The sequence below is a fragment of the Cnephaeus nilssonii genome (genome assembly GCF_951640355.1).
Source record: "Cnephaeus nilssonii genome assembly, chromosome: 4".
Lineage (NCBI taxonomy): Eukaryota > Metazoa > Chordata > Mammalia > Chiroptera > Vespertilionidae > Cnephaeus > Cnephaeus nilssonii.
This window is the reverse complement of record NC_137075.1, coordinates 34,208,683-34,232,545: the sequence shown is the minus strand read 5'-3', so window position 1 is coordinate 34,232,545 and position 23,863 is coordinate 34,208,683. Positions and strand designations below refer to the sequence as shown.

The following is a 23,863-nucleotide window of genomic DNA, read 5'->3' as shown; positions in this document are numbered from 1 at the left end:
GCAACCAGGCCAGCAGGGGAGGGCAGTTGGGGATGATTGGGCTGGCAGGGGAGTGGTTAGGGGGTGATCAGGCTGGCAGGCAGAAGCTGTTAGGGGCAATCAGGCAGGCAGGTAGGCAGGTGAGCGTTTGGGAGCCAGCAGTCCCAGATTGGAGACGGTGCAGGCTGAGCTGAGGGACACCCCCCCTCAGTGCAGTAATTTTGTGCACCGGGCCTCTACTGTTTTATAAGAAGGTATTTTTAAAAGAGAGTTTTATATTTTATTACATAACTAGAGGCCTGGTGCACGAAATTTGTGCACGGCGGGGGTGTGTGTATGTGTCCCTCAGCCCAGACTGCACCCTCTCCAATCTGGGACCCCTTGAGGGATGTCCGACTGCCCATTTAGGCCCAATCCCAGTAGGCTCAGGCCTAAACGGGCAGTCGGACATCCCTCTCACAATCTGGACTGCTGGCTCCCAACTGCTCACCTACCTGCCTTCCTGATTGCCCCTAACTGCTTCTGCCTGCCAGCCTGTTCATCCCCTAAACACTCCCCTGCCAGCCAGATTGATGCCTAACTGCTCCTCTGCCAGCCCGATTATCCTTAACTGCCCTCCCCTACCAGCCTAGTCACCTATAACTGCCCTCCCCTGCCAGCCTGGTCACCCCTAACTGCCCTCCCCTACCGGCCTAGTCCCCCCACCTGTCCTCCCCTGCTGACCTGGTCACCCCTAACTGTCCTCCCCTGCCAGCCTCATAGCCCCTAACTGTTCTCCCCTGCAAGTCTGGTCCCCCCAACTGCCCTCCCCTGCAGGCCTGGTCCCCCCTAACTGCCCTCCCCTGCAGGCCTGGTTCTCCCCACAACTGCTCTCCCCTGCAGGTCTGGGTCCCCACCCTCCCAACTGCCCTTCCTTGAAGGCCCAGTCACCCCCAACTTCCCTCCTCTGCCAGCTTGGTCACCCCTAACTGCCCTCCCCTGAAGGCTTGATAATCCCCAACTGCTTGCCCTTGCAGGCCTGGTCACCCCAACTTCCCTTTCCTGCAGGCCTGGTCCTCCCCAACTGCCCTCCCTGCAGGCCTGGTCCCCTCCAACCACTCTCCCCTGAAGGCCTGGGTCCCTCCCAACTGCCCTTCCCTGAAGGCCCAATCACCCCCAACTTCCCTCCTCTGCCAGCCTGGTCACCTCTGACTGCTCTCCCCTGCAGGCTTGATTGCCCCAACTGCCCTACCTTGCAGGCCTGGTCCCTCTCAACTGCCCTCCTCTGCTAGCCTGATTGCCCACAACTGCCCTCCCTTGCAGGCCTGGTCCCTCCCAACTGCCCTCTCCTGCTGGACTGATCACCCACAACTGCCCTCCCTTTCAGGCCTAGTCCCTCCCAACTTCCCTCCCCTGCTGGCCATCTTTTGGCGGCCATGTTGTATCCACATGGGGGCAGCCATCTTGTGTGTTGGAGTGATGGTCAATTTGCATATTACTCTTTTATTAGATAGGATAGAGGCCTGGTGTACGGGTGGGGGCCGGCTGGTTTGCCCTGAAGGGTGTCCCAGACCAGAGTGGTGATTCCTTTGGGGCGTGGGGTGGTCTGGGAGAGGGGCATGTGGTGGTTTGCAGTCCAGCCACGCCCCCTAGTGACCCAAGCATAGGCCAGGGCCAGCTGGAAGCAGGTATCTGGGATTCATTTATCTTCTATAATTGAAACTTTGTAGCCTTGAGTGGAGGCCAGGGCAGGCCAAGGCAGGCCAGGGCGGGCAGGAAGCTTGGCTTCCTCCATTGCCGGGGGCAACCCAAGCCTCTGGCTCACTTCAGCTCTGTGGCGGCCACCATCTTAATTGGGTTAATTTGCATACTCGCTCTGATTGGCTGGTGGGCGTAGCAGAGTGATGGTCAATTTGCATGTTTCTCTTTTATTAGTGTAGATATCACCTTTTCTTTTTCTCCCTTTCTTTCTTTCTTTCTTTCTTTCTTTCTTTCTTTCTTTCTTTCTTTCTTTCTTTCTTTTTTTGTACAAGAGCCTCCAAACTTTCATTCTGAACTGGGTCCCACAAATGATATAGCTGGCCTAGCTAGGAATTTTGAACACTCTGGTAAACTTGGGAGGACGGAGCTAGAAGCCAGAAAGCAACCAGACTGTTTGAGAAAGCACTTTTTCCTTGGCATATGAGTACCTTATCTCCTCCAGCTTCTACAAGTGGCTGAGATTTTTTCTTACAAGAAACATATTTCTCCAGAAAGGAACATTCTGTTTACCCATAACTCAGCCACCAAGTCATTCCTCATTGCACTGTCTATGGTAATCTTTACACTCAGTGGTAAAGTCTCATTTTATTCCATTTTAGAATGGATTTAGGTTCTCCTTGATCCACCACTGATCTTATAGGAGAATTGACAACCCAAATAAGAACCCATCCTGAGGACCCTGCCACTGAAGAGGCCCCAGGGTTGGTTGGGGGCAACCTCAGACCCACTAGATTACATGTGGATGTGGAAATGGTCTTGGGATTCCAAGTTCTAGGACAATATCTTCCCACTCTCATACCACTCTGTATTGTTCACAACCAGTCCTCAATAAATTTTTGTTGTTAAATAGTGTAAAGAGAATTTTAGAGCTAGAAGAGCATTTAGAAATCCTTTAGTACAACTTCATTTGAAAAGACAGAAACTAAACCCAAAATGCAACTATGAAACCATTAGATAGTAAGTTAACTGGGAGTAGAAAGAAATGGAATTACCTCACTTTTTTTTAGCATTATTTTCCCTGCTTCTTTCCTGTGGGAACATATGCTGAGCAAAGAGAAACTGTGTAACGCAAGCCCAGTCACTTAGAACTCTGCAGTTTGGGTCTGAGAAAACTTTGGTTCAATCAGTTTGAACACTGGAAGGGAGAATTCAAAATTTTTAGAAATGTTTGACACTTTGGGCAGGAAAGATGACCCAGGCTGAGCTGTTGTAGTTACCAGCAAATCAGTTCATCACTCATTGGCTTCTGTAGGAGAAAGTCAAAAGATTTTCCTAGAAACAGCAAATATATTCATTATCCTAGGTCAGTGGTCGGCAAACCACGGCTTGCGAGCCACATGTGGCTCTTTACTGCAGCAATCTTGAGAAAGAAGAACAAAGTAGGTAGGATCTCAATACCAGATATCAAGCTGTATTACAAAGCCACTGTTCTTAAAACAGCCTGGTACTGGCACAAGAACAGACATATAGATCAATGGAATAGAATATAGAACCCAGAAATCGACCCAAATCACTATGCTCAAATAATATTTGACAAAGGAGGCATGAACATAAAATGGAGTCAAGATAGCCTCTTCAACAAATGGTGTTGGGAAAATTGGACAGATACATGCAAAAAAATGAAACTAGACCACTAACTTACACCATACACAAAAATAAAGTCAAAATGGATAAAGGACTTAAACATAAGATGGGAAACCATAAAAATACTAGAGGAATCCATAGGCAGAGAAATTTCAGACATATGCCGAAGGAACTTCTTCACTGATACTGCTCCTAGGGCAATGGAAACTAAAGAGAAAATAAACAAATGGGACTATGTAGGAATCTCTTTCCACGTCCCGAGTGGTTTAGGGTTTCAGTTTAGGGTTTGAGTTCTGGAGAAGGGTCGCACATAAATGAAAAGAGACTTGAAGAAATTCAGTTTGGCGATATGGGGGGCCAGGCGGTAGTTCAACTTTAGTGGGAGAACTACTCACTGCTCTGGCCCTGCCATCCCTTTTATTGAGGCTTTGGGGACACCATCTTAGGCAAGATAAACAGAAATTTACATGTAGCCCTTAGGCAGGAAATAACAGAAACTTACATGGGACAAACAAAGGTGGAGGCGGCTTCAGCTAACAATGTCTCAAAGGATGAGTGGTTAGAGCAATTAAGGTTGTTGACCAGCCTTCCTGGCTTCCTGTCAACATCTCTTTTTTAGTGAAACTGATTTGTTTCCGGCACCACTACATCAAAATAAAAAGCTTTTGCACAGCAAAAGAAACCATCAACAAAACAAGAAAGCCCACTACATGGGAGAACATATTTGCCAATGACATCACCAATAAGGGTTTAATCTTCAACATTTACAGGGAACTCATACAATTTAACAAAAGGAAGATAAACAATCCAATCAAGAAATGGGCAACGGACCTAAACAGACACTTTTCGAAGGAGGACAGAAGGAAGGCTAAGAGACATATGAAAACATGCTCAAAGTCACTAATTATCCGAGAGATGCAAATCTCTCTTTGTTTCTTGATGAATTTTGCTAATGGTTCATCAATATATGTTTTCAAAGAACCACCTCTTTGTTCCATTGATCTTTTGTATTGTTTTTTAAAATCTCTATTTCATTTATTTCCACTCTGATCTTTATTATTTCCTTCCTTCAACTCACTCTGGGTCCTTCTTGTTATTTTTCTAGTACTTTAAGATGTAGAATTATATTGTTTATTTGAGATTTTTCTTGTTTCTTGAGGTAGGCTTTTAATGCTATGAACTTCACTCATCCTTTCTCTCTCTCTAAAAATCAATAAACTATTATTTTAATATATATTTCTATATTGGGTGCATATATGTTTACCTGGGTTATACCCTCTGGTTGTATTGATCCCTTTAGTATTATGTAGTGTCCTTCTTTCTCTCTTGTTATGGTCATTGTTTTGAAGTATATTTTGTCAGGTATAATAGTGCTACCCCAGCTTCTTTTTTTTTTTTTTTAAATCATTTTCATGGAATATTTTTTTTCCATCCCTTCACTTTCATTCTGTATGAGTCTTTTGTTCAGAGGTCGGTCTCTTGTAGAGAGCACATATATAGTTTCTCATTCATTCAGCTATGCCATGTCTTTTGATGGGAGCATTTAATACATTTACATATATGGTTATTATTTATAGGTACTCATTTATTGCCAGTTTTATTATTTCTTCTTCTTACAGTGGTCTCTTTAACATTTTTTTGCAATGCTGATTTGGTGGTAATAAACTCATTTAGTCTTTTGTTTTCCTGGAAAGTTCTTTATTTCACCTTCAATTTTGAATGCTAGCCTTGCTGGATAGAGTAGTCTTGGTTTTAGATTCTTGCTTTTCATTACCTTGATTACTTTATGTCACTCCCTTCTGATCTGTAGTTTTTCTGTTGAGAAATACCCTGACAACCTTATGGAAGCTCCCTTGTAGATAACTGACTATCTCTCTCTTGCTGCCCTTAAGATTCTTTCTTTGTCTTTAATCTTTGTCATTTTAATTATGACGTGTCTTTGTGTAATTTTTTTTAGGTTCATCTTGATTGGGACTCTCTGTGCTTCCTGAACTTGAGTGATGTTTTCCTTCATTAGTTTGTTTTTTTTAATTTAAATTCTTTATTATTGAAAGTAATACATATGTCTCCTTTTCCCCCCATTGATCTCTCCACAGCTGCTCCCACCCTCCAGCACATGCCCTCACCCCCGCTACTGTCTGTGTCCACTGGTTATGCTTATATGCGTGCATACAAATCCTTTGGTTGCTCTTTTAACACCCCGCCCCCCTCACCTTTCTCTGAGGTTTGATAATCTGTTCGATGCTTCTCTGTCTCTGTATCTATTTTTATTCATCAGCTTATGTTGTTCATTATATTCCATAAATGAGTGAGATCATGTGATATTTATCTTTCTCTGACTGGCTTATTTCACTTAGTATAATGCTCTCCAGTTCCATCCATGCTGTTGCAAATGGTAAGAGTTCTTTCTTTTTTATAGCAGCATAATATTTCATTGTGTAGATATACCACCATTTTTTAATCCACTCATCTGCTGATGGGCACTTAGGCTGCTTCCATATCTTAGCTATTGTATATTGTGCTGCTATGAACATAGGGGTGCATATATCCTTTCTGATTGGTATTTCTGATTTTTTTTTGGGTATATTCCTATGAGTTGGATTACTGGGTCAAATGGGAGTTCCATTTTTAGTTTTTTAAATATATATATGTATATATATTTATATATATAAATATAATGATGAGAGAGAATCATTGATTGCCTGCCTCCTGAATGCCCCCTACTGGGGATCGAACCTGCAACCCAGGTATGTGCCCTTGACTAGAATCTAATGCGGGTCCCTTCTGTCCACAAGCTGATGCTCTATCCACTGAGCCAAACCAGCTAGGGCATGATCAGCTCTTTAGGGTCAATTCCTATTTGTACAATTTCACTAGCAGACACAGGCAATATTTAGCCTTCCCTAGGTTGTTTTTTTTTCTTTCTTACAGAGGTAGTTGCAAAATACCATGTTAATAAAGTAGATGAAAAATTTTTTGACAGATGGAGATAATTCTGTTAGTTTACAGACTGAACAATTTTATCATGTTTTGGGAAAACACTGTAGTGGAGTTTGGGAAAAAAATGATAGAGTATGGAATCTGAGCCAGCAGTGGCTGGGAAACAGGAACGCAAGCCATGAGTGTTGGCTTATACTTTAAGGGACATTCCAGTAAAGATATGAGCTAGTCATTGCATTTAGAATATATCATCCCTTTGACACCCGAAAATAAAAACACCTGTAGAATAAATTTGCACATAGATACATTTTCTGAATCTGCAGCCTGATGTTTTCTGAGAATTTGTATTCTTTCTTTCAATACTTTATATAACCCACATAGCAAGAAATAGATTTCTTAAAGCTTGTCAGATTTCCCATTGCAAATCAAACCAATCTATGGCTCAAACTGTTTCCCAACCTATGGAACTTCCACCGCCTGCTCCTTTATCACTGAGTTTCAGACCTCTACCCCTTATAGCAGTCATCTTTATTGCAACATTTTAGCTGTTGGTGATTTCAGTTTTCTTGGAATAGCAAGGTCATGGGCAAGATCAGCTCAGAGAAGCTGAGTCTGAGATAATAGCTATTTGAAATCTTCAATGATTTTTCTCTCTCTTATTCTGATCTTTGACTTACATGTTAATTTTAGAAACAGTTTTTCTCCACAACAGACAAATGAGAATGGTAGATTTAGCTGAAAAGGAAGGTTTCATATTTTCTTTGTTTAAGAGAGTGAATCATGGCACTTTCCTGATTTCAAATATGTAAACCCAGCTGCGGGAACCATGCCAGAGAACCTGATAGTCAGGGCCAATGAAAGCACAGAGGCCTTGTTGTCAAAGCACCGAATGTCCAAGGCCACTCTGTGCCTAGACTAAGATACCATAAGCAGGTGCAAGGCCGCAGCGATCTCATGGTACGCTGGGCCTTTCTGTAGCCAAAATGATTGATGTCATTGTTGGCACAAAACCTCTTTTGTGTAAGTAATATTAAAAGTATGTTATTAAGGCTAGAGAGAGTTCAGACAGAGCTGAAAGCTGGTACTGCTACGATGTAAGGCTAAGAGCTCATAGAGGGCTCAGATATAGCTACCATGTTAACCAGCTCGAATGTGCTGGACAGGAGAGAGAGGAGAAGCTGCTGAGTCAGAGAGCTCAGATACCACTCTGATGTAAGGTGGGGAGTTTAGAGGCAGCATGGGACTGCTCAGATAATAGCTGTAGGTACAGAGGCTATTAACCTTTTGCACTCGGATGTCGAGTGTGACTCGACACGGTTAGCATCGGTAGCAGCTCAAGAAAAAAGCAAGCTAGTGCAAAGGGTTAAGGGTGCTACTGCTTTGTGGGAAAGATGTCTTTTTGACCAACCAGTGTATGGCTGCCGGTATAGGACTGTTATAAAGAACTGTTTTGTATGATGACTTATGGCCACTGGCTTCTGCAAGTGAGAAGTGAGAACAGGCTGGTGATGGGGAGCAAGCAGTTAGGGGCAAGATCAGGCCAGCAAGGGGGAGCAAGCAGTTAGGGGCGAGATCAGGTCAGCATGGGTGAGCAAGCAGTTAGGGGTAATCAGGCCAGCAGGGGAGGGCAGTGGGGGTGACCAGGTTGGCAGGGGAGCTGTTAGGGGGAGACCAGACAGGCAGAGGTGGTTAGGGGTGATCAGGTAGGCAAGCAGACGAGCAGTTAGGAGCCAGCAGTCTCAGATTGTGTGAGGGATGTCCGACTGCTGGTTTAGGCAGGAATTGGGCCTAAACTGGCAGTTGGACATCCCCCGAGGGGTCCCAATTTGGAGAGGGTGCAGCCCAGGCTGAGGGACACCCCCTATGACGAATTTTGTGCGCTGGGCCTATAATCTATACTAATAAAAGAGAAATATGTAAATTGATGATCACTTCATGGCACCCACAGCCCACCAGGAGTGAGTTGCAAATTAACCTGACAAAGATGGCGGTGGCCCCGCCCCTCGACCTCCCCGGGCCTCTGGGCAGCGCACCTTCTCAGGGCCTCCCTGCCACGCTCCATACCTGTCAACTGTCCTTGCAGCCTCCCTGTGGCCCAGCTCCCAGCCTCAGAGGCAACCCTCTGGTGCCTGAGGTCATAGCTCCTGGTGTCTGGCGTCTCCCTCTACCCCACTCCTGCCCTGCTGCTCTTATAAACAAAACTCTAGTATTGGAGCAGCCCCGTGGGTGTGGATGCACGTGGGAGCTCACTCGGTGCACAGTTAGCGCACCCTGGGAGCCCTGGGCCAGCCAAGGGGTGATGGTGGCGGCCATGGCAGCAGCGGCCAGTGGCTCAGCTTTGTTTTGAATAAATGAAAGAGGCCACCTACACAGTAACCCAAACTATCAGATCTCCCTCCTCCCTATCTCACCAAATCAAGAGGGGAGGGGCGATGGGCGTGGAGGGAGGGTGGGCGGGCAGGGCGCAGAGGGCGGAGGAGGAAGAGGATGAGGAAGGGGACCAGTTGCATCCCACTTTCACAATGGGAAAGTGAGATGCACTACTGTACCCAACCTCTCCAGTCCTCCCTGCCTGCCTCGCTCCCCTCACCTCTTCCCCTCCACGCTTCCCCTGGAGCGCCAGCGCTGCACAGAGGAACTCTCCGGAGAAGGAGGGCAAGGAGGAAGTGGCACCAGAGCACACAGGGCTTGCCACCGTCGCTGCCACTACACAGGCTGCCAGAGTGAGCCTGCTGCGTGCCGGCAGCCAGGGAAAGGAAGACCTATTCTTGCATGAATCTTTGTGCATCAGGCTTCTAGTTCTATATAATAAAAGGCTAATATGCAAATTGATTGAACAGCAGAAAACCGGTCACTATGATGCACACTGACCACCAGGGGGCAGATGCTCAACACAGGAGCTGCCCCCTGGTGGTCAGTGCGCTCCCACAGGGGGAGCGCTGCTCAGCCAGAAGCCAGGATCATGGCTGGCAAGCGCAGCGGCAGTGGCAGGAGCCTCTCCCGCCTCTGTGACAGTCAGACATCCCCCGAGGGCTCCTGGACTACAAGAGGTACGCAGGCTGGGCTGAGAGACACCCTCCTCCCCCCCCCCCCCGCCCCCAAATGCATGAATTTTCTGCACCGGGACTCTAGTTGTTGAATAAATACCAGCAGCATGTACCACTTTCCAACTTAATAATGACTCAGTAGTATGCAGGGATGTAAATCTTTTCTTTTTCAGAGATGTAAATCTTGATGTCTACATTCTTATTGTGCATGCAGTCTCTGATCTAAGACCTGATTTGTTTGACCTATTGCTGCTTTCATACGACTGAGTTCCTTATAGGCACAGGGTAAGAGCAATACATTTAACCAGTGAGTTCTGTAGTTAGAGATGTGACCACAAGATGGCAGTGCACCTCTGCTGATGCTGAATATGTGGGGGGTTCATTTCAGTGGATTCTGAATAAATAGGCTATGGCAGAAGCAGAGCCTTTTTCTTATTGGCTGGGTAGACAATGTGAGAAACCATTACGAGTGTTAGAGCGGAGAAGGGGCAGCCTGATAACAGAAGCAGTTCTGTTGACTGAAGATTGCAAGTCTATAATTGGTCTCAATTAGGAGGAACAATGAAGTCATCCATTGGAGCTTTATTTATGTTCCTGTGGCTGCAGCTGACCTGTGAGTTGAGGGATTTGGGGATAGTATATTAGTGAACATTTCTTTGAAGCCAGGGAATAAATGGGCTTTATGCAGGGTTCCTCTAGTTACTATAGAAAAGGAAAAGCGAATTCTGGACTGTAATTATGAGGCAAAACTTCTTTGTTCTCTGACTTTCTTTCTTTCTGCACAGGGGTCAGCCATGGAGAGAAAGTGGATCAGCATCCTTCTACCCTGAGTGTCCAGGAGGGAAACACCGCTGTTATCACCTGTTCTTATTCGGACAGCACCTCAATTTACTTTCCTTGGTATAAGCAAGAACCTGGAAAAGGTCCCCAGTTCATTATAGACATTCGTTCAAATAAGGACAAAAACCCAGTTGAAAGGCTCACTGCTTTCTTGAATAAGACGGCCAAACATCTCTCCCTGCACATCACAGCCACCCAACCTGGAGACTCGGCCGTCTACTTCTGTGCAGCAAGTGCACATTGCTTCCCAGGCACCTGCATCCTGTACACAAACCTGCGAGTGGGGCAGCCCCCTCTGCTTGGGACAGACCTTCAAGCACAGCATTTGTGAAATTGTCTGCAAGTGGAAACTAATGTCTTGCATGTTAAAAACACATAATAAGATGGTTAGTTTCAAAATGACCCAGAAAGTGTTAGAACATTTTATTGGAAAACTGTTCCTGAATGGATTTTTCATTTTGGAATGTAAAGCTCTTTTATTTTATTTATTTTTTAAAAATATATTTTTTATTTATTTCAGAGAGGAAGGGAGAGGGAGAGATAGAAACATCAATGATGAGAGAGAATCATTGGTGTGCTGCCTACTGAAGGCCCCCCACGGGGATTAAGCCTGCAACCCAGGCATGTGCCTGTCCAGGAATTGAACTGTGACCTCCTGGATCATAGGTTGATGCTCAACCATTAAGCCACAACAGTGTGGCTACTTTATTTAAAAATATTTTTGGTTAATCCTCCCTTGAGGATAGTTTTCCAATTGCTTTTTTTTTTTTAAATTCTAAACTTTTTTTTTTATTTCAAGAAAAACGATTTTAAATATAATGTCACATGCAATAAACATTAATATCTCCAAAAAATGACTTTAAATATAATAATGTTACATCAATAAACACCAATTATTTAAGAAAACTATCTTAAATACAATAATATTACATGCAATGAACATTAATATTTCAAGAAAAAAAGGATTTTAAGTATAATAATATTACCAAAACTGTACTAACATACTAGTAGTATGATATCACAAAGATTGTAGGAAATATTAAAATCTGCTAAATAACAGGATTACTTCTATTATATTTTAAAATATTTTTCCCTCTGGCTCTATTTTTGCTCATCAGTTAATGTTGTTCACTATATTCCACAAATGAGTGAGATCATGCTATATTTATCTTTCTCCGAATGGCTTATTTTGCTTAGCATGATGCTCTCCAGGTCCATCAATGCTGTTTCAAAGGGTAAGAGTTCCTTCTTTTTTACAACAGCATAGTATCCCATTGTGTAGATGTACCACAGTTTTCTAATCCACTCTTCTGCTGATGGGCACTTAGGCTATTTCCAAATCTTAGCTATTGTAAATTGTGCTGCTATGAACATAGGGGTGCATATATCCTTTCTGATTGGTGTTTCTGATTTCTTGGGGTATATTCCTAGAAGTGGGATTATTGGGTCAAATGGAAGTTCATGTTTAATTTTTCGAGGAAACTCCATACTGTTTTCCACAGTGGCTGCACCAGTCTGTACTCCCACCAGCAGTGCAGTGCAAGAGGGTTCCTTTTTCTCCACATCCTCGCCAGCACTTGTCATTTTTCCATTGCTTTAAAAAAATATATATCTTATTGATTTTAGAGAGGCAGGAAGAGGGAGAGAGAGATAGAAACATCAACGATGAGAGAGAATCATTGGTTGGCTGCCTCCTGCACGCCCCCTACTGGGGGATCAAGCCCGCAACCCAGGCATGTGCCCTTGGCTGGAATCGAATCTGGGACCCTTCAGTCCGCAGGCCAACGCTCTATCCACTGAGCCAAACCAGCTAGGGCTTTCCATTGCTTTTTAGAAAGAGTGGAAGGGAGGGAGGGAGAGGGAGAAGAAAAGAGGCAGAGAAAAACAGAGAGAAAGACATGATATGAGAGAGACACATCTATTGGTTGCCTCCTGCACGTGCTCAGACAGGGGCGGGAAACAAACCTGCAACCAAGGTACGTGCCTTTGACTGGAATAGAACCCTCGACCCTTCGGTGCACAGGCAGATGCTCTAAACACCGAGCAACACTGGCCAGGGCTGTAAAACTCTTTTAAATGAAAGTATAGCTGATGTAGAATATTATATTAATTTCAGGTGAACAATATAGTCGTCGGAGATTTATATACCTTACTAGAAAAGTCTAGTACCATCTGTCACTGTACAAAGTTATTTCAATATTAGTGACAGTATTTCCTATACTGTACATTATATCCCTATGACTCTTTTATGTTATAACTATAAGTTTGTGACTCTTAATTCACTTCATCTTTTTTTTTTCCCATCGGAGTTTTCCTATACCATATATTGAAGACATTTCCCCATTGTATATTCTTGCCTCATTTGTCACCAATTTAATTGATTACATTAACATGGGATCATTTCTGGGCTCTTCTTTCTGTTCTATTGATCGACTTTTTTTGTTTTGTTTTGTCAGTACCATACTGCTTTGTGACAGTACCATACTGTTCCGTGCTAGCACCATACTGTTTCCATTACTATAGCTCTGTAGTATAATTTTACATCAGTGAGTGAGTGGTCTCCAATTTCATTTACTTCTGCTCTTGTCTTCATTATTTTCTTCATTCTACTAACTTTGGGTTTTGTTTTTTCTTCTTTTTTCTAGTTCCTTTAGATGTAAATTAGGATAACATGAGATTTTTCTTATTTCTTGAGATAGGCCTATATTGCTCTAAACTTCCCCCCTTAGTTCCACTTTTGCTGCATTTTATAACTTTTTTTTTTGTGTGTGTGCGTTGTTAGATTTTATAACTTTCTTTGTGTGTGTGTGTGCGTTGTTATTCTTCACCCAAGAATATTTTTTCCATTGATTTTTAGAGAGAGTGGAAAGGAGGGAGAGGGAAGGAAGAGAGAGAGAGAGAAACACTGATACATGCTCTTGACCAGGAATAGAAACCGAGATCTTTCGGTGCATAGGTTGATGCTCTACTACTGAGCTACACAGGCCAGGATTGCAACACTGTTTTCATTTTAATTTGTCTCAAGAAATTTTTTAAATTTCGTCTTTGATTTCTTCACTGACCCTTGGTTGTTTAGTAACATGTTTAGTCTCCATGTGTTTTTTCCAGTTTTCCTCTTATAATTGATTGGAGACTACCTTCTTGCAAACCTTGATTTGTTTTTATATTTTTGTCTTTTCAATGAATGTCATATGAATAGAACCATACAATACATAATCTTTTGAGAATTCTGCATATTGGTGAGAGGAAGTACCAGCCACCCAGTGGTTATACGTGGTTGGAGAAGGTGTTTGATATAATTTCAAGCTTCTTGAATTTATTGACTTATTTTGTGGCCTAACATGTGATCTATCCTGGAGAATGTTCATGTGCACTTAAAGATAATGTGTATTCTACTGTTTTGTGTTAGAATGTTTTGTACATGTCTATTAAGTCTGTCTAATCTAATGTATCACCAGGCCAGTGTTTCCTTGTTGATTTTGTCTATGTCTATCCACTAATGTAAGTGGGGTGTTTAATTATTATATGACTGTCAATCTCTCCCTTGGTGTTTGTTAATATTTGCTGTATGTATTTAGGTGAGCCTATCATGGGTGCATAGATGTTTTATATCCTCTTGTTGGATTGATCCTTTATCATTATGTCATACCCCTGTGTCATATTCTTTTATCTAACTTTTATCTTGTTAGATAAAAGTCTATTTTATCTAAGTCTTGCTGCCCCAGCTTTCATCGCATTTCTGTTGGATGCAATATCTTTTTCTGTCCATTCACTTTCAGTTCGTATCTTTAGATCTTAAGTGAGCCTCTTGTAGGCAGCACACGTGTGGGTCTTGTTTCTTTTAACCCATTTGTCAGAAGGACTGCACTTGCTCCAGAGGCTCTAGGGGAGAATTTGTTCCTTGACTCTTCCAACTGTGGTGGGTGCCAGCATTTCTTGACTTGTGGATGCATCACTCCAATCTCTGCCTCCATAGTCTCCTGTCATCAAATCTCCCTCTGTCTCTGTCTTAAAGGTATACACGTGATTGCATTTAGGCTCCTAAAATCCAGAATTATCTTTTAGTGTCAAGGAAAGATAATTAAAAAGACAAAAATATAAAAGAACAAACCAAGGTTTGCAGGAGGGTAGTCATGGGGGATGTGTAATTACAAAATGACAGCACAAGGGAGTCTCGGGGAGTAATTAAACTCTTCTGAGTCATGATTGTGTGATAGTTACATGATCCATTAAAATTCAAAACTACAGTTATAACTGTACAGGAAAATAGTCAATTTTATTTGACTTTTAAAAATAAAAATGTCAAGATCCTTAATTATATCTTCAAAGGTTTTTGTTGTTGTTTTTGTGCGTGCGTGCGTGCATGCGTGTGTATGTCTTTTCCATATTAAGCCACATTCACAGATTCCAGGGATTAGGACCTGATTTTTTTAAGCCATATTTTTGCTATCATAGTTGACATGGCTGGTGATTTTCTTTGCTAAGTTTAGAAAAGAACATACTTATTAATCAGAGTCCAGTCATGAAAATAAAAACCACATCAATTACTTTATTTTATTTTCTCAGTGTTTAACATTTCAAATCATCAATCTTCCTTCTTCTTTTGTTAATCCTCACCTCAGGATATTTTTCCATTGATTTTTAAAGAGAATGGAAGGGAGAGCAAGAGACAAAAAGAAACATCGATGTGAGAGAGACACATCGATTGGTTGCCTCCTGCATGCACCCAACCAGGGCTGGGGAAATCTGCAACCGAGGTATATCCCCTTGACTGGAATTGAACCTGGGACACTTCAGTCCATGGGCCGATGCTCTATCCACTGAGCCAAACCAGCTAGAGCCATCAATCTTCCTTTTTTTCTTTTATTGTCTAAAGTTTTACATATGTCTCTTTTTCCCCCAATTGACACTCCCCCCCCCCGCCCCAGCCATTCCCACCCGGGGCAAGCCCCCTCCGCCCCAGTGTCTGTGTCCATTGGTTATGCTAATATGCATGCATACAAGTCCTTTGGTTGTTCTCTACCCCCCTCCCCTCAATATTCCTTTTAATATAAAACGATACCATGCTTATCTTCAGTATAATTGTTACCATTATTAATGCAGAAGGAAGTTTGGGTTGGGTGAGACTCTCAGCCAGTACATAGAAAGTTTGACGTGACCCACAGCAACGTGCTGTACCAGGAAACTCCATTTCCTGTTCTGGGGCAGCAGCAGCACATAGCTCAGCATTTCTTCTCTCCATCTGTCAGTCTCCTCACCTTGCAGAGCCCTGAAACGGAAGCTTAGTGGAAGAACCTGAACATGTTGGTCTCCGGCCTTATGAGAGTGGTCATAACTTCAATGTGGCTAGGTAAGGATGCCCCAGTGCGAATGGGTCTTCTCTGTGACCTAACAACAGGGGGCTTTTATGAGTACCCTGGGAAGGAAAGCTGGCCGGGTGTAAAAAAAATTCTTTTTGTCCCACACCACTTATCCCATAACCTTCTGTTTGCATTTTTTTTTCTTTCAGGATCCAGTATTGCCCAGAAGGTAACTCAAGGCCAACAAGCAATACTGGTGCAGGAGAAGGAGGCTGTGAGCCTGGATTGCACATATGATATCAGTGTTCCAAGTTATAGTCTATTCTGGTACAAGCGGCTCAGCAGTGGGGCGATGATTTTCCTTATTCGTCAGGACTCTTACAACCAGCAAAATGCCACAGGAGGCCGCTACTCAGTGAATTTTCAGAAAGCAAAGAGTTCTGTCAACCTTGTCATCTCAGCTTCACAGCTGGAGGACTCAGCAGTGTATTTCTGTGCCCTGAGTGAGCCCACAGTGAGAGGCGTGTTAGAAGGAGGTGTACCAAAACCCCAGGGCTCTGCTTCATGCATCCACCTGCTGTAGGGACCAAGGAGGGGAATTGTAATCACAGACAGGAAGTGGCCAGGGCTGTGGCAGCACAGGTGTAGGTAGGGATAGGGGAAAACACTCTATGAAAATACCTCTCTAGGTTCATAGACAATGTATAGAGTTATCATTAATTAAAAAAATCCAGATTCTTAAAATTTGGGGTTGAAAATATTTATGAAGACAAAGAACAGCTTCAATAAATAGCTTGCCATTTTGTGATAGATTGATCTAGAAGAATTGACTAAGGAAATTCAGAAACATCTGACTCAGAAGTCAATAAAAGTATGTGTGAAAAGTTGGATTTTCAGATCAATTTCTTCAGTAAGTATTTGCTGGGTATATATTATATAGGGGAGGAAAAATTCTCCTCTATCCTCTTTGGATCACTGCCTAGGCCCAAGAATTAAACTGACATAAGGCCCGGCTGATGTGGTTCAGGGGTTGAGTATTGACCTATGAACCAGGAGGTCACATTTTGATTCCTGGTCAGGGCACATGCCCAGGTTGTGGGCTCGATCCGTGGTGGGGGGCATGCAGCAGGCAGCCAATTAATAATTCTCTCTCATCATTGACGTTTCTATCTCTCTTTTATCCCTTTCTCTCTGAAAGCAATAAAAATATTTTTAAAAACTGACATAAAACAAAATAACAGGAGAAAAGTATACACATTTTATTAAATTTTTACTTGTACACAGAAGCCCTTACAAGAAAATGAAGACATGAAGACATGACCAGGGCAGGAAGCTTTAAAACCTTTTAGATAAGAAACAATAAACTTATGTAGAATTGACAAGACCAATGTGTATGAGCTAGTGGAAGTCCAACTAAGTAGTCTTTATCTTCCTTAACTGGGAAGATGAAAGTTAGTTTAACAAAGTTTGTAGATTCTTCTGGTGTATCTCTTGGCTGTTGTGTCTCTCTCCAATAAAAGGAGAATTTATTTCCTGTGTTTAGGCAGAAAAGGAGATCTTTTTTTTTTTTTTTTTGGTTTGTTTTTCTGTTTATTTTTTTCATGTCTCTTTTTTAAATGTTTCAATTAAAGTTGATAATATCATTTTATATTAGTTTAGGTATACAGCATAGTGGTTAGATAATCATATTCTTTGCAAAGTGATTCCCCTGATATTTCAAGTATCCATCTGACACCAGTTATTGCAACATTACTGACTATATTACCTATGCTGTACTTTACATCCCTATGACTATTTTATATCTACCAATTTGTTATCATTTTTTTGTTAATCCTCACCAGAGGATATTTTTTTCATTTTTTTTTTTTTTTAGAGTGAGTGGAAGGGAGAGAGGGAGAGAGAGGGAGAGAGAGAGAGAGGTGAGAGAAACACATTGATTGGTTGACTCCTGCACATGCCCCAGTAGGGACTGGGAATCGAACCCACGACCCTTCAGTTAGGGCTGATGCTCTAACCACTTAGCAATGCTGGCCAGTGCTTATCTATTAATTTGTATTTCTTAATACCTTCACCTTTTCCCCTCAGCTCTCTAACGCCCCTACTATTTGGCAATCCTCAGTTTGTTCTATGTATTCATGAGTCTGTTTTTGTTTTGTTCATTTATTTTGTTCTTTAGATTCCACATATAAGTGATATCATATGGAATTTGTCTTTTTCTCTCTGACTTATTGCACTTAACACAATGCCCTCTAGGTTCATTCATGTTGTTGCAAATGGTAAAGTTTTATGCTATTTTTATAGCTGAGTAATATTCTGTTGTAGATATGTACGACCTCATTTTATCCATTCATCTATTGATGGGCACTTAGGTTGCTTCTATATCTTTGTTGTTGTAAATAATGCTACTAGAACAAAATGCCTTAAAATTTATAAGAAACCACTAAAGAACTCCAATAGCCACAGCAATCTGGAGAAAGAAGAACAAAGTTTGTGGTATCATGCTACTTGATATCAAACTATACTACAAGACTATAGTAATCAAAACAGCATGGTACTGCCCAGCCAGTGTTGCTCAGTGGTTGAGCCTCAACCTATGAACCAGGTTAATTCCCAGTCAGGGCACATGCCTAGATTTCGGGCTCAATCCCCAGCGTGGGGCTTGCAGGAGGCAGCTGATCAATGATTCTCTATCATCATTGATGTTTCTATATCTCTCTTCCTCTCCCTTCCTCTCTGAAATCATTAAAAATATATTTAAATTAGTATTTTGGGTTTCTTTGAATAAATACCCAGATGTGGAATTGTTGGGTCATGAGGTAGTTCCATTTTTAATTTTTTGAGGAACCTCCATACTGTTTTCCATAGTGGCTGCATCAATTTGTTGTCCCATCAACAAAGCATGAGGGTTCCCTTTTCTCTACATTCTTGCTAACACTTGTTAAGGATTTATTGATGATAGTCATTCTGACAGGTGTGAGGTGATATGTCATTGTGATTTTATTTTGCATTTCTGATGGTTAGTGATATTGAGCATCTTTTCATATGTCTATTTGCCATCTGTATGTCTCTTTGGAGAAATGTTTGTCAGGTCCTCTGCCCATTTTTAAAGTGGATTGTTTGAGGTTTTTTGGTGTTGAATTGTATGAGTGCTTTATAAATTTTGGATATTAACCCTTTATCAGATGTATCACTGGTGAATATCTTCTCCCAATCACTTGGTTGTGTTTTCATGTGGTTGATGGTTTCCTTTGCTGTGTAAAAACTTTTTAGTTTGATGTAGTCCCCTGTTTTAATTTGTTTTTTTCCTTTTCTCAAGGTGATATATCTGAAAAAATATTACTAAGGGCAATGTCAGAGAGCTTACTGTCTATGTTTTTTCCTAGGAATATTATGGTTTTGGGTTTTACATTTAAGTCTGAGCTTATTCTTGTATATGGTGTAAGAAGGTGGTCTAGTTTTATTTTTTTGCATGTATATGTTCAATTTTCCCAACATCATTTATTGAATAAACTGTCTTTATCCCATTGTATATTCTTGTCTCTTTTGTCAGAGATTAATTGACAATTTAGGCATGGGTTTATTTTTGGGCTCTCTATTCTGTTCCATTGATTTATTTCTGTTTTTATGTCAGTACCATGCTTTTTTTTTAACTTTTATTTTTAAATATATTTTTATTGATTTCAGAGAGGAAGGGAGAGGAAGAGAGAGATAGAAACATCAATGATGATAGAGAATCATTGATCGGCTGCCTCCTGCAAGCCCCACGCTGGGGATTGAGCCTGAAATCCAGGCATGTGCCCTGACTGGGAATTAACCTGGTTCATAGGTTGATGCTCAACCACTGAGAAACACTGGCTGGGCAGTACCATGCCGTTTTGATTACTATAATCTTGTAGTATAGTTTGATATCAAGTAGCATGATACCACAAACTTTGTTCTTCTTTCTCTAAATTGCTGTGGCTATTGGAGTTCTTTAGTAGTTTCTTATAAATTTTAGGGCATTTTGTTCTAGTTCTTTAAGAAATGCCATTGCTATTTTGATAGGGATTGCATTGAATCTATAGATTGCTTTGGGTAGTATGGATATTTTAACAATGTTAATTCTTTTTATCAATGAGCATCATATATTCTTTCATTTATTTATATTGTCTTTAATTTCTTATACTTTTTTGAGTATAGATCATTTACCTCCTTGGTTAAATTTATTACTAGGTATTTTGTTTATTTTTAATGCAATTGTATATGGAATTGTTTTCTTAATTTCTCTTTCTGATAGCTTGTGTTTGGTGTATCAGAATGCAACCAATTTCTGTATATTAATTGTGTATCCTGCTACTTTACTGAACTCATTTACAGTTCTAATAGCTTTTTAGTGGAATCTTTAGGGTTCTCTCTCTATATGCAGTACCATGTCATCTGCAAATAATGACAGTTTTATTTACTTCTTTCCAATTTGGATGCCTGAAATTTCTTCTTTTCATCTGATGACTTTGGGTAGGACTTCCAGTACTATCCTACATAATAAAATGGTAATATGTAAATTACCATCACTCCGCTACGCCCACGATTGGGCCAGCAGGAGGCGCAGGGGGCGGGACTCAGGGTGGCCGGGGTAGCTGATTGGGCCAGCAGGATGCTGAGCTCGCGGCGCCACTGGCGCCGCGAGCTCAGCGTCTGTACCATGGCTGCCGGAGGCTTTCGGAAGGCCTGGGGCACCGGCGGACAGCCGGCCAGGTCCCCCGCGATCAAAGGCCAAAGCGGGGGACCTGGCCGGCTGTCTGCTCCGGCACAAGGCCTTTCGAAAGCCTCCGCAGCGCCGGAGGCTTTCGGAAGGCCTGGGGCACCGGCGGACAGCCAGCCCGCTGGTGCACCAGGTGCATGATTAAATCATGCACTGGGCCTCTAGTGTTGAATAAGAGTGGTGAAAGTGGACATCCCTGTCATGTTCTTGATCTTAAGGGAAACACTTAAGCTTTTCCCTGTTGAGTGTGATGTTACCAGTATGTTTGTCATATATGGCCTTTATTATTTTGAAGTATGTTTTCTCTATTTCCACTTTGCTGAGAATCTTTATCATAAATGGGTGCTGGATTTTGTTAAATGTTTTTTTCTGCATCCATTGGTATCCTATATAATAAAAGGGTAATATGCAAATAGACTGAACGGCAGAACGACTGAACAACCAATCAAAGCGTAATATGCTAATGATATGCTAAGGCTACTCAACTGTTTGCTATGACGTGCACTGACCACCAGGGGGCAAACAGTCAACTAGTAGACCAGTCACTGTGACGAGCACTGACCACCAGGAGACAGATGCTCCAACCGGTAGGTTAGCTTGCTGTTGGGGTCTGGCTGGTCAGGACTAGAGAGATGGGCCAGACATGCCCTGGAGCCCTCCTCGGCCTGATTGTGCACTGGTGGGGTCCTTCAGCCTGGCCTACACCCTCTTGCAATCCACCACCCCTCGGGAGCAGGTTTTAGCCTGATCCCGCAGGCCACTCTCCTTGGGAGGGTGCCAGACGCAGGGCTCATGGCTGGTGGGCGCTGCTGTGGCAGCAGGAGCCTCACCCGACCAGGGACTGATTGGGAGGGAGCCCGTGGCAGGCACAGTGGGGCTGGGATGAGCGAGAGCGGCAGGTAGGAGCTGCGGGTGGCATTGGACTGCAGGTTTTGGCCTGATACTTGCAGGCCACCCAGAAGGATCTGATCTGTGCATGAATTCATGCACCGGGCCTCTAGTAATTATATAATTTTATCCTTTATTTTGTTTATGTGCTATATCATGTTAATTGATTTGTGGATATTGAACCAACCAGGAATAAATTTCACTTGATGATGTTATATAGTACTGCTGAATTGAATTTGCTAATCTTTTTTGAGAATTTAAAAATAATCCTCACCCAAGGATATATTTATTGATTTTAGAGAGAGAAGGGAGAGAGAGAGAGAGAGAGAGAGAGAGAGAGAGAGAGAGAGAGAGAGAAACATTGGTTGCCTCATATGTACCGCAACCAGGGACTGAACTTGCAACCTAGGTATGTGCTCTGACTAGAATCAAACCTGTGACCTTTCAGTGTATGGGATAACCCTCCAACCACCTGAGCAACACCAGCCAGGGCTTTTTGAGGATTTTTACATCTATATTTATCAGAGATATTGGCCTATAATTTTATTTTCTTGTAATATCTTTATCTCATTTTGGAATCAGGGTATTGCTGGCACTCCTCTTGAATTTTTTCAAATTGTTTGAAAAGTAAATGCCAATTCTTCTTTGAATGTTTGGAAAAATTCTCCTGTGAAGTCAGCTGGTCCAGGACTTACATTTGTTGAAAATTTTTGATTATTAATTATATATTTTTGGTGGTAATCAGTTTGTTTATATTTTATGTTTCTTCTTAAGTCTTGGAAAATTGAACGCTTCTAGGCATTTATCCATTTCTTCCACTTTGTTCAATTTGTTGGCATATAATTGTTTGTAGTATTTTCTTATAATTCTTGGTATTTCTGTGGCATCAGTTGTCAACTGTCTTCTTTCTTTCAAGATTTTACTAGTATTTGGGTTCTCTCTCTTTTTTTCTTGATGACTCTGGTTTAAGGTTTATAAATTTTGTTTATTTTTTCAAAGAACCAGCTCGTGGTTTCATTGACTTTTGTATTGTCTTTTTAAAAATTTATCTTTATTGTTGAAAGTATTACAGATGTCCCCCTATTTTTTCCCATTGACCCCCTCCGCCCCAAACTCACTCCTCCCAGGCCTTCAACATAATATTGTCTGTGTCCAAGGGTTATGCATATATGCATATGTTTCCCAGTTAATCTCCACTGACCCCCGCCCCGTCTTCCTTCTGAGATTTGTCAGTCTGTCTCATGCTTCTACTGGTATATCTCTGAATCTATTTTGTACATCAGTTTATGTTATTCATTATATTCCACATATGAGTGAGATCATGCTATACTTATCTTTCTCTGACTCGCTTATTTAGCTTAGCATAATACTCTTCAGGTCCCTCCATGCGATCTCAAAGGGTAAGAGATCCTTCTTTTTTACAGCTGCATAGTATTCCACAGTGTAAAAGTACCACTTGTCTACTGATGGACACTTGTGCTGTTTTCAGATTTTAACTATTGTAAATTGTGCTGCTATAAAAATAGGGGTGCATATATCCTTTCTGATTAGTGTTTTGGTTTCTTAGAATAAAGTCCTAGAAGTGGGATCACTGGGTCAAATGGCAGTTCCCTTTTTTATTTTTTGAGGAAACTCCATACTGTTTTCTATAATGGCTGGCCCAGTCTGCATTCCCACCATTTTCTCCACATCCTTACCAGGACTTGTCATTGGTTGATTTGTTGATGATAGCCATTCTGACAGGTGTGAGGTGATACCTCATTGTCTTTTTAATTTGCATTTCTTGATGATTAGTGACTTTGAGCATTTTTTCATATGTCTCTTGGCCTTCTGTTTGTCTACTTTAGAGAAGTGTTTATTTTGGTCCTTTGCCCATTTTTAAATTTGATTGTCTGCCTTTTGTTAAAATACATGAGTTCCTTATATATTTTGGAAATTAAACCCCTTATCAGATGTACCATTGGCAAATATGTTCTCCCATGCAGAGGACTCCCTTTTCATTTTGTTTGCTGTGACGAAGCTTTTTAGTTTGATGTAGTCCCATTTGTTTATTTTCTCCTTAATTCCCCTTGCCTTAGTAGATGTATTGGCAAACATATTGTTACTAGAGATATTTGAGATTTTTCTGTCTATAGTTTTTTTTCTAAGGTTTTATGGTTTCATGACTTCTATGTAAGTCTTTTATCCATTTTGAATTTATTCTTGTGAATGGTATAAGTAGATGGTCTAGTTTCATTTTTTTTTTTGCATGTACCTGTCCAATTTTCCCAAGGCCATTTATTGAAGAAACTGTCTTTACTTCATTGCATGCTTTTGCCTCTTTTGTCAAATATTAATTAGTGTAATGGCTTGGGTTGATTTCTGGGTTCTCTGTTCTGTTACACTGATCTATATGCCTGTTCTTGTACTAGTACCAGGCTGTTTATATTACAGTGGCTTTGTGGTATAATTTGTTATCTGGTGTTGTGATTCCTCCAACTTTGTTCTTTTTCAAGATTGCTGCAGTTATTTGTGGTCTTTTTTGGTTTCATATGAAATTTTGGAGTGTTTGTTCTGGATCTGTGAAATATGCCATTGGTATTTTAATAGGGGTTTCATTGAATCTGTAGATTGCCTTGGGTAGTATGAACATTTTAATGATTCTACCAATCCATAAACACAGTATATTTTTCCACTTGTTTATATCTTCCTCTATCTCTTTTTTCAACATCTTGTACTTTTCCAATTACTAGTCTTTTACCTCTTTGGTTAAGTTTATTCCTAAGTATCTTAATTTTCTTGTTGCAATGGTAAACTTAGAGTCT

At 41.6% G+C, this 23,863-nt stretch overlaps 1 gene segment (V, D, J or C); it reads left to right on the top strand.

Moving 5' to 3' along the window:
* Positions 1-15,431: 15,431 nt before the first annotated feature.
* On the top strand, positions 15,432-16,013 carry LOC307097663 (T cell receptor alpha variable 14/delta variable 4-like). The segment is given in 2 exons: positions 15,432-15,480; positions 15,640-16,013.
* The last annotated feature ends 7,850 nt before the right edge of the window (positions 16,014-23,863 follow it).